Consider the following 12187-nt stretch of genomic DNA (forward strand, 5'->3'; position numbering starts at 1 on the left):
CTTCCTAAAAATGAGAGTGCTTATAAGTGGCTGCCTCAGGAAGTAGGGCGTTCCCCCTCCCTATAGGTCTTTGAAGAAGAGTTAAACAATCACTTCTTGGTGATACTGTAAGCAGAGGGGAGTCTTTGGGGGTATAGTTGCACAGATGGGCTCTGGGGAGCCCATCCTGCTTGGAGATTCTGACATTCTGGAAATCAGTCCATCTCCTTCCCTCTGAGACCCAACTGGCACCTTGTACCAAGCTGGAAACGCCAGATGATTCGATAGGGCTTGCCATGGCTTCTCTTCATGGGCCCCACTAATCACAAGTTGACTGAAGCATTTTAAATTTGGGGGATTAATATACAGAAATCCCCTTTAAACCCAAGCCCATTAATTAAAGCCCATAATGTAAACAACATGTTCCTGGGAGATGTTTTTATACTCTAGACATAAGATGTCCACACAAGGTATCAGTGACTGCTCATATACCAGTAGTGATTGCATTTGACCCCAGTACGCTTTTTAAAGAACTGAGTCCCCTTAACCTTGTTTGACTCAATTTCCTCATTTGTAAGAGGAGTTGTAGACGAAATGGCAAACCACTTCAGGCTTTGCCAAGAAAGCCTCCGATGGGGTCACCGAGTCCCCACTGAGCAGCACAAATTCCCAGGGTTGTTGTGTGTACTAAATGAGGTTATATTTGTAAAGTGCTTTGCAAGCTTTAAAGAAATACTATAGAAACACTATAGCTCCGATTAACAATACTCTCTACCCTTTAAAATTATTTTGTATACTGTGTGGTTTCTTTTTTTTTTTTTTCCAATAATGCATTAAACTTTATTTTTTTTAATTAAAGCTTTTTATTTTTAAAACATATGCCTGGATAATTTTTTTCAACATTAACCTTTGCAAAACCTTATGTTCCAATTTTCTCCCCACTTATCAAACCCCTTCCCCTAGATGGCAAGTAATCCAATATATGTTAAATAGGGTAGAAATGTGTGTTAAATGCAATATATGCATACATATTTATACAATTGCTTTGCTGCACAAGAAAAAAATCAAATCAAACAGGGAAAAAAATGAGAAAGAAAATAAAATGCAAGCAAACAACAAAAAGAGTGAGAATATTATGTTATGAACCACACTCAGTTCCCACAGTCCTCTCTTTGGGCACAGATGGCTCTCTTCATCACAAGATCATTGGAATTGGCCCGAATCACCTCACTGTTGAAAACAGCCACATCCATCAGAATTGATCATTGTATAATCTTGTTGTTACCTCGTATAATGATCTCCTGGTTCTGCTCACTTCACTTAGTGTGTTCCTGAGGGCAGGGATTTTTTTTTCCTTTTTATACTTAATGTCTAGAACTATGCCTGACATATAGTAGATACTTTATAATCACCTCTCCTTTGAATTATCGCAGTAGTCTTCCTTTTTCCATTCTCTCCTCTCTATCCCAAACTCCGTAGACACACCAAAATCTTTTCCTAAAGCTCAATGTCTACTATGTTCTTCTGCTAAAAATCTTCAATGGCTCCTTCTAGGGAACCTCTAAGATAAAATATTAACTCCTCAGCTCATTATTTGAAGCCCTTCACAATCTTGCTCCAGCCTGCCTCTGTGAACCTATTTTAGATTACTCGCCATCATTCATTCTATATATTTTTCCTCACTATCCTTCTCTCCATATTTATCTTGTCTCTCCTCATTCCTCTGCTTTACTTCTACCCAGACCTTAGCTCAAAAAGGCTGAAGTCTCCCACTGCATCAGGGCCATCTCCAATCGTCTTGATCTATATCTGGCCACTGACCCAGATGGCTCTTGAGGGGAACATGAAGCGTTCCCTCACTTCACAGCCCTCCCTCACTTCAGTCCAATTTACTTGCATGTCACGGCACCATCTCCCTGATGTCATGGTCCTCTTGGAGACTGAACAACAAACAACAACAATATTTTTTTCTTAACAAACTTGGTTTCTCATCTCCTGCCTCCTTGTCCAAAATACATTCCCAACTCATTCTTAGCTTTTAGAACCCCTTGCTTCCAAATAACTATGGATATGTATACATACATTGAATTTAACATATACTTTACCATATTTAAATGTATTGCTCTACCTGCCATCTGAGGGGGGGGGGGGGGAGGGAAAGAGGGGAAAAGTTGGAACAGAAGGTTTTGCAAGGGTCAATGCTGAAAAATTGCCCATGCATATATTTGTAAATAAAAAGCTATAATAATAATAATAATAATAATAAAAGAATCCCCTGCTTCTTTGGGGGATGAACTCAGATAACACCTTCTTTGGAAGCCATCAGCTCTCCGTCTTGCATTTTCCTTTTATTTTTACACGTTGTATCCTCTAATGGAAAATAAGCTTCTTTAATTGTTTGTTTGGCATCCCTAATACCTTGCATGTATGTTCACATCCATGGGTATGTGTATGTACAGCTATGTATATGCATATGCCTATATATTAAACATATTCACAGATGTCTGTATATGAATGGTTTTCCAAGTGTTTTATTAAAGCTGAATACTAAATTATGACTTTGGGGATACCTGGTCTGGACACAGGATTTCACTGAGCTAAGGAAGGTTCAGGGTGGAAATTCCCTTCCAACCCTGTTACACACCAGCAAGTCATTTATAACTTATAGTCTTAGAATGCTGTGTGGGAGCTCTCAAAAGGTAAGTGACCTACCCAGAATCACATCCCTTTTGTGAATCAGAACAAGGATTCGTACCTAGGTTTTTCTGAACCTGGTCAGTTCTCCGTCCATCATGACACGCTATAAATAACAAAGTGAGAGATGGGAGGCCACCAACTCCAGACTCTTTGATTTATAGTCCAGGAAGTGAAACCCAGAGAGTTTAAGGAATTTGCCAAAAGTCCCATAGATCCTTAGCAATAGAGCTGAGACTTGAACCAAGGTTCTCTGATCCTAAAATCATGAACGGATCAGACACCAAATAAATGCCTGGGGATGAAATTCTAACCTCTGTGGAAAAGGTTTTATAAACCAGAGATCATAGTCAAACAATCTGATCAATAGATCCTGTAGGCTTTCAATTTCCTAAAATTTCTAGCTTGGATCCTGCTAGTGGTAACACCCAAAATTCCATCCTTTCCAGGTCTGCCTTATGGAAGTATAAGAAATGAGTCCCTTTAAAATTCAGGATCTATCCCATAATAGGACTCCAGGAATCAGGTTCAGGAGAACTTAAGTGAAATCCTTCTCTAATAGCCTGCCCTATCCCTATAAATAATTATCTTATTCACCACCTCATAAAAATTGATGTGTTTTTTCCCCCCTGGGAACTGGCTAGGTATCAGAAGTGTTGTCCATCCCAAAGGATGTTAGAATGTTAATATTCCTATAAAAATGACATTTGTCTTAATGAGTTTCATTCTTTCCTAAAAAAAAAAAAAAAATGATTAAAAAGAAAACTATTCAGATTTTTACTCTGGGATAACGTATGAGATTGGCACCTTGTCTGAATAATAGTCCCAGCTGGTATTGCTGCTTCAGCACCAGCACCAACACCAGCACCCCAACTGTACCCACACCACAAGATCAATGGTAAGTGGAAAGGAAAAATTTTACAGTGACTAGGAGTATGTTATGTAATGATGGCTCATTTGGACTAAAATATTATTGATGTCATGTAAATTAATATTTCACTCAGTCTGACTCAGAGTCTCATCTTCTATCATCATTAACCACATGTTTAACTCATGTCGTGCTGATGGGGAACGTGATTCTCATCTCTTAAGCACCTTGTTAGAATGATTCTGAAAAGTCTCGGCAGCTTTTAAATCAAATCGATCTCTAATTCCTTTTGCTCACTGATTCGTGTCTAAAACCTGTAAATTAACTTTCATCTCCAATCAGAGCATGACAATCCACAAAAAGGGGTCAGAAACATATTGTCTCTAATCACGGATTAAAAAAAAAAATACATACCTTTCTTGTTTCTCCACCCCCCCCAAAAAAAAATACTCCATTGAATCTGTAAGAAGTATATCCCAAATCTGGTAAAATTATCTGTTTTCTTCACATCTTTTAAGTTTATGACCCTTTATATTATGACAGAGCTAGTAGGAAAAATAACCTCTAAATTCAACCTTTGATTCAAAATGGTTATTAACAATTTTTACCTTAATATTCTAACCCAATTATTTTGGGGTATAGGGACTCTTTGTTGTTGTTGTTGTGAGAACCAAATTTATTATACTTATGACAATGCTTTTGTAAACTACAAAATACTATACAAATTAAAGTTTTTATTATTTAAACAATAAGAAAATATGAGGGACTCTTTTTAAAATATTACAGCGGTACGACCAAGTACATATCTCATGATTTCTTTAGAGCTAGATAGGAGTACACAGTAGGAGGAAGAGTATGGGACGTTGTAAAAAAGCTGAAGAAAATATTGCAAGACATGAATAACTTGGGAGAATAAAATGGAGACTGGAGAAAGGACGTGAGCTGTAAGGTAGTTATCCGTTGGACCAGCTCTAGAGAAAAGCCTTGGGGAGCTGGCCACAGAGTGCTGAGCACGTGGAGCCTCTGAGATTTCTGTCATCCGTGAACACTCCCGCATCTACGTGACCTCTCCCACGGCTGCTATCGTGTTCTGTTGTTCCCCGTTGGTAGAGTTGTACTATTCAGTGGCCAATGACTAGGAAAAGAGATGATGAGGAAAAGCTACTAGGAATTCAGTAATGTTGCAAAATGAGTTTTATTTTATGTAGCACATGATCTGGGAGAGTCCAATTTCCTTAGTCACCAATAAGCCTGATCCCCGGAGTGCAGATATTAGGTTCCTTAGCCCTAAGGAGCTATATATTTTCTAGAACTATATAAAACTTAGGAAGTCCCATTACTGTGCTTCCCACCATGAATGGAAGTTGATATCAATTAGTCAACCAGACTTCACTGGCTTCACGATGTTCCTTTTAGGCTTGGTGTCTGGCACATAAGAGACATTTAATAAATGTTTGTTGACTGTCTGTCTACTGGACTCTTCGTAGAGCTGTGAAACTTTGGCCAAGCTGTGCTTGGGTCCCAGGGTAGACACTGATGTCAACTGTTCCAAGGATGTTCCCGGGACCCTCATGGAAAGATGGGAAGCCCTCCAGATCTCTGTCGTTTTACAATGTCCTCTTCCAGTTGTGGAAGAGAGGGGAAGAGAAGAGATGAAGGATAATATCGAGAAGCAGGAATCTGTTCCTCTCTGTTGATCTTTTCAACCCTGATCAATGTTTCCTCAAAAGTTGGATGGAGCAAATCCTTCCTACTTGCTCCAATAATTTGGATTTTGAGTAACTCTCTGGCTTTCTACAGCTTTTCCAAGGTGCTATCAAGTCCCTCACACACAGAGAAGAGACTTCCTGTGCAACATCCCTGCAGTCATCCAGTGATTTTTAAATGTTTTTTCCACTTAGTCTCACCTGAGAAGTGTTGGATTAAATGGGATAAGGGGATTTTGATTCTATACACATTTATCACAATAGCATCTGTGTGTGTGTGTGTGTATGTGTGTATGTGTATATATATCTATATATATGAAAATGGAGAGGTAGAGAAAGATAAAGATTGGGAGTTATTGTATTTGACATTTAAAAAGTCACTGATCATCTCTGAGAGAGATGAATCCATAAGGGATGGAAGGAAACCCTTTATATACTTGAGACATTTTATTAATTCAGTCTATAGTTATTTATCATACTGAGAGACTTAATAAGCTGGATGAAACAAAATAGATTTTAAACCCCTTAACAATTACTGTGCGTCTTCCTCACAGCCTTGGGCCCGTAGCTTACACATTGGGAGTTCATTTAGAACTGTCCATGGTCTATGTCTTCCCCAAAAGCAGCCAGTAGCTCTCCTGATATCTTCCAGTAGGGCTTGCACCCCCATGGACGTTGTTCTCCAAAAAGTCATCAATGACATCCTCGTTCCCAAATCCAATGACCTTTTTTGATTGGCTGTACCATGCTTCTGGATCTTTATCTTTCCCTGGCTTTTGCTATTCTCTTATCCCACCTAATCTACTTCCTTTATTGTCTTCTAGTTAACTTTCTGACCCTTTAAGGTCAGGGAGTCTAAGTCAGAGGACTGATTTCAAGTTCTCACTCTGAAATTTACTGAATGTAGATCTTGAGATATATCAGTTAATCCCTCTGAGGTTTAGTTTCCTCATCTCTAAAATGGGTATAATATTCCTACTTCTTGCCTCCCAGAATTGTGGTAAGGAAAGTGCTTCATAAACCTTAAAATACTATGTAAGGGTAAAGTATTTTTATTGCTATGATTTTGCTCTTGGGGGTCTATTTTTGCTAAGGATTACAGAACTTAGATTTGGAAGAGTCCTTGGAGGCAATCTAGTCCAATTCATTCATTTTGTAGCTGAGGAACTGAAACCTAGAAAAATGGCCAGGCCAGAGGCATTACTGGAAGCTAGTTCTTCCTGACCCCAAATCCAAGGCTCCATTCCCTGGGCTGCACTACCCCCAATCCCAGGCCAGAATGGAAGCTTCTTGAGGGCAAAGCCCATGTCTACATTTGGAATCACCCTAGACCTCTGAACACAGGATGTACTTAATCAAATCTTCTTGGGTTTGTTGTCACTGAATTTAGACTTTAGCTCAGGGACATATGGCTCTCAATGACGCAATCATTGCATCAAGCTTGTCCTTTTGTGATGAATTCTAAGTCTAGCCATAAATGCTTGATGATACCACCATTTGATGTGATGTGTAAGATCACGTATATTGTTAGTGACTGGAAACACACTTTACCAGCATAGCCTTCTATACCCCAATTTTTCCTTTTTTTTTTTTTTTTTTTTTTTTTTTTTGCTGAGGCAATTGGGAGTAAGTGACTTGCCCAGGGTCACACAGCTACAAAGTGTTAAGTGTCTGAGGGCAGATTTGAACCCAGATCCTTCTGACTTTAGGGCTGGTGCTCTACCCACTGCACAGGTTAGCTGCCCCTCCACATATTATTCTGCCTCATATACCTCAGCTTCTTAAACCATGAGTCAAGACTTGTAACTGAAGGCAGGAGTCACGAAATTATGATTTGTTATCAGTAAATGTTTAATTTCTACACCAATTTTATATACCTTTATACCCAGGGTAACATAAACATTTCTCAGGCAAAAAAGGAGTTGCTAGTGGAAAGAGTTTAAGAAACCCTGTTCTTTACTATCATTATGGCCTAGAGAGGAGAACACTCTATTGCTATGACATGAGTAACTCAGTCTTATTGAAAATAACAATAAACATAATGATAATAGCATTTATATAGTACCTTCTACTTGCCAAGCACTTTGAAAAGTATGTTACAAATGTTGCTTCATCCTCAAATGACACTGGGAGATAGGTGTCTTCTCATCTCCATTTTACAGTTGAAGAAACTGAGGCACCCAGGTTAAATGACTTACCCAGGGATTAAGCGTCTGAGGTCACATTTGAATCCAGGTGTTCCTCTAGCTGCATCTTGGGCATTGTTTCCTTCGGTTTCCTTCTGGTTGACAACTTTGGATTCACCCCAAATCCATCTCTCATTGTCATCTCTCCCATCTCTTAGTATCTCTCCCATTTCCCTTTTCTCTCCATACATCCCATGATCTCTCTGATTCACAGCCTCGTCCCATCTCATCAGTGCTATTGCCATGGTCTCCTGAGCAGTCTCTTCTTCCAGGCTCTCCTTTCTCCAGTTCCTCCTCCACTGAGTCACCACAATGACAGCCCTGAAGCATAGAGCTGACCACATCATTTTCTTGCTCAATGAACTCCAGGGTGTTGTGATATGGGAGCCACCTGCCAGTGGCTGCTGGGGATCCAGCAGAATGGATCCTTTCATATCTGAGGATGAGGATGAGGATGAGGATGAGGATGAGGATGAGGATGAGGATGAGGATGAGGATGAGGATGAGGATGAGGATGAGGATGAGGATGAGGATGAGGATGATACAAGGAAACTAAGAGGCTGTTACATTCTCTGACCTCTTCCCTCTGCCTCCAATTTATTTTCCCAGTCCACAAGCAACACCTGTGTCAGTAAAGGCTGCTTTGCAGCTCCTCCAGGTGTTATGATCCACAGCTGTGGAGGCTTTAGGAGAACTGACCTGCCCCTTCACCCAGACATGGTCCTTAACACCAGGGGCTCCCCATGATGTCCAGAATCAAATACAAACCCTTGTATTTCTCATTCACACCTCTTCCCAGTCTGGTCCCCTCCCAACTCCCCATCCCATTCTCTTTACTCTTGTTACGGGTCAGAAATAGGATCCCATCTCCTGCCTCCATCCTCTGCCCAGGAAGTTCTTCCTCCTCATTGCCGTCTCCAAGCCCAGCTCACTCACTGTCTCGCCTGCTCCTTTCCCTCTCCTCGACCACTACCAAACTTCCCTGACATTTGCTTTTTTTTTTTTTAATTATAACTTTTTATTGCCAGAACCCATGCCAGGGTAATTTTTTACAACATTATCCCTTGCACTCACTTCTGTTCCGATTTTTCCCCTCCCTCCCTCCACCCCCTCCCCTATATATGTTAAATATGCTTTTTAAAAATGCTTGACATTTGCTTTTAATCTATTTCTGGTTGCACATCTCTCTCCCGATAGAAGGGGCAGAAGAAAATACTACAGCCCCAATACCTGGCAGAGTCTGGCATGAGGTGTGTGCTTGGTGCCCGCTGATTGATCCATTCATCCAAGCCTCTTGGCTCCCTTCCCCAGGAGTTTTTAATTTCCCCTTGGAGGATGGAGGCAAAGATTGGGGCTGGGGAGTAACTAGTGAGTAGTCATAGCATCACAGAATCATGCATTTAGAGCCAGAAGGGGCCAATTAACCAAACAAGGACCCCACGTTAGGAACCTTAGTCTAAATTATGGGAAAACAGAGCTAGAGCCGGAAGGGACCTTAGACATTCCTAGTTCAGCCTTTTTCTTTTACAGATGAGGAAACTGAGGCAAGACAAATCTAGGGGATTTCCAGGTCACACAAGTGGACCAAGTGATAGCACAGAGATCATCCATGTCTGAAGGAGAAAGATGAGTTGGGAAGCTGGTAGGGAAACAAAACAGTAGCTGGACAGGGCTTCCTTCATTTCAGTGGCTGTCTCTGGCGGCTTGTTCTGGTTGGAGCTATTTATTTAAGACAATGGGAGCAGAAACCCAGAGGAACTGAGCACAGGAGTCGGGGTTAAGTTAGTTTCTTATCACTGGGGTTTCTTTGAGGCTCTGTGGGTCTTTCTGTGCTGAGCAGTTAAGATACACAAAGGAACAATAGAACTAAAAACTCTAGTCGTCCTGTGACGTCGGAACACAGTTATGTTTTATTCTAGCTTCTGGAGAGAGAATTTTTCTATACTAAGACATAACAGCGATACTGATGGTTCAGAAGATACAGACAAGTCATGAGAAGTCATTAGTAGTGATTTATCGGTTCTGGGTCCTATTTTTCAATGTCTACCAGCTATGAAAGTGGTTGCATATGATCCTGGATGACTCTAAACTTGGGGGATGCTCTCTGGATGCATGATGAGCCTGGCTAGATGGATGTGAACAGAAACTAGGCCCAGAAACAATTCTCACAGTATCTGAGAGACAGCCGGCTAGGTCAAAATGACTGAAATCCCTTCCATAGCAAACCCAGCCGGGGGTCCCATAGTCTTTGAAGCCCTCCAGTGAGGGTAGCCCACTGATCCCTTCCTTAAGAAGCAGAACTGGCCCTCCGAGGCTGGGTTTGCTGGCCATGGAGGCCCCTTCTGTGGATTTCTTGTACCGTGGCCAATGGGATGCACACAGAGACTTTCCTGAGACAAACGTGAAAGATGACTTGTTTTTACTTATTCTTTCATAGGGAGCTTAGCAGTAGACTTGCCGCACCGGGTCTAGCTCTTGCCGTGGAAAAGATCCAGCTCTCCTCCAGGCCAGAACAAAAGAGAGAAGGGTTTTGTCTTCCTGGTGCTGGCGCTGACCCAAGGGGCCCATCCAGATGGGAGCCTGGTGTTTCCTTATCTTTTCATGTTGGAGGTACCGTATCCTCCTTAGCTGTGTTCTCACCAGCCTCTTCTTCTGGACTACAGCTGCCATCACTCACTCCACTGTCACAAGGGTGAATGACGGCCTCTTTGGAGATGGGGACCACTTTGTAAATCAGCCACCAGGAGCTGTTTATACAACTGATGGATGGCTCACAGCCACACATATGGAAGCCAAACCTTCGTTGTGAATGTTCTCTCTCTCTCCTTCTCTGGCTGCCTCTTTCTCTGCATCTCTATATCTCTGTCTCTGCCTTTCTGTCTCTTTCTGTTTCTTTCTTACTGTGTCTCTTTATCTCTCTGTCTTTGTTTCTGCCTTTCTGTCTCTTTCTGTCTATCTCTGTCTTTCTGTCTCTTTCTCTGGTTCTTTCTTTGTCTCTCACTGTGTCTCTTTCTCTGTTTCTGTGTATTTCTTTTCTTTACACCAGGGGACTAGGGTTCTAATTACAATTGGGTTTATATATTTATATAATAGGATTATATCATATATATATATATATATGATTAAATAAATAAATATATATATATATATAATTTATTTATTTAATCATATATATATATATATATATATATATATATATATATATATATATATATGGTTATATAATAACCAGGGGGAAATCACTCTCCTTCACCTGGCCTCCATTTTCTCAACTGTGAACCGAGGGGTTGGGTCAGTTGATCCTTACCTTTTTCTACAATGCTAAGCCTTCTTCATCCTATGGCTTTCACATTATTGCTTTATTAGCTTTGATCCCAGGTGCTGCAGTGGCTAGAGTGCTGGACCTGGAGTGTGGAAGCCCTTTGTTCAAATCTAGTTTCAGATATTTCCTGGCTGTGTGACCTTTAGCAAGTAAATTAACTTTCTATTTACCCCAGCTTCCTCATCTGTAAAATAGGGGTAATAATAGCATCAACCTCCTAGAGATGCTGTGATGCTTAAATGAGATCATTGGAAAGCGCTGAGCAGGGAGTTTGATACATGGTAAGTACTATATAAATGTTAGCTATCATCATCATTATCCCCATAGGGACAGCCAGGTGGGGCAGTGGATAGAGCACCAGCCCTGAAGTTAGGAGGATCTGAGTTCAAATCTGGTCTCAGGCACTTAACACTTCCTGGCTGTGTGATTCTGGGCAAGTCACTTAACCCCAATTGCCTCAGGAAAAAAAAAAATCATTATCACCATCATTATCATCATCATCCTCAGTATTATGCTAGCTGGGCAATCCTAGGTGAGTTGCTTTCATTCATTTCAGCCTTAGTTTCTCCATCTGGGGATAACAGCAGCACAGCACTCCCAGGGTTGATATGAGAATCAACCGAGAAAATTTAAAGTTCACTGAGAACCTTAAAATACAATATCAATGGCAGCTTTTACTATTGAAATGTGTGATTCAGCCAGGTTTTTGAGTCGTAAATTATCACATATCAATTAACCACTTAACCCTCTAGTTCAAGGCACTCCACTGAACAAGAAACTATCTCCAGAGAGAATTAGATCTTAGGAATATAAGAATGACTCTTGAGAATAAATCCAAAGGAAATGTGGGTTAAAGAAAAAATCAATATGGTCTTTCATTTGTTTGCTTTAAAAAGAAAAGCCCTTTGGGACTAAAAGACAAGGTATCTGTGAGAAAGGGAAAATAAGTCTACGCGACTAAAAAGAGAGACAACAGATGATAGCTTCGTTCCTTTGGCGATACCTGACATCTCCACCCCTTTGTACTATTTTTCCGCCTGCCACAAAGCAAAAAAAAAGCTACGATAGCTGCCCCAGAGTTAGTCTTGTTTTAGAAAATAAAAAAGAAACTGCAATTAAAATGATTAAACTTGGTAAAACAGACACAGGAAACATATAGAAAAAAATATTTCCTGTGTGCTAAGCCTCTGATCCCATTAAGTACTTAAATAATGTCTTCCTGACATCACGACTCTATAAATAACATGTTACTTTCATATTTATGACATCAAGAGATTATATTACGAGTTTTGTGGAAAAAATGTTTAATTTGCAATTTTTAAATGACACGACGCAGCTTGGTATATATTACGGAATCAGATGCATATGGCACACCGGCTAGCTTTGGATTTGATTATAAACACCTTCCAACAGGTGCAAAAACACCCGCTAA

The sequence above is a fragment of the Sarcophilus harrisii genome, chromosome 5, assembly GCF_902635505.1.
Source record: "Sarcophilus harrisii chromosome 5, mSarHar1.11, whole genome shotgun sequence".
Classification (NCBI taxonomy): Eukaryota; Metazoa; Chordata; class Mammalia; order Dasyuromorphia; family Dasyuridae; genus Sarcophilus; species Sarcophilus harrisii.